Raw genomic sequence first — 229 nt, forward strand, 5'->3', positions numbered from 1 at the left:
TCGCTTTTCAAAGCATACACCTCTTTTTATCATATCTTTCTGTCGCACCATTTCCACGTTATCTCTCCTTGCGTATGTCTACCGCATAATATCCATAAAGAAACGAAAGAATTATGTCTGGAGATTATAGTGACGCACAGCCTCATTCAGGAAAATAATTCCTCAGTGTGAAGAATCGCCAGTAATGTATTATTTTCCTTTCTTGCACGATAACATCAGGTTTAGGACT

Source organism: Penaeus monodon, chromosome 20, assembly GCF_015228065.2.
Source record: "Penaeus monodon isolate SGIC_2016 chromosome 20, NSTDA_Pmon_1, whole genome shotgun sequence".
NCBI lineage: Eukaryota > Metazoa > Arthropoda > Malacostraca > Decapoda > Penaeidae > Penaeus > Penaeus monodon.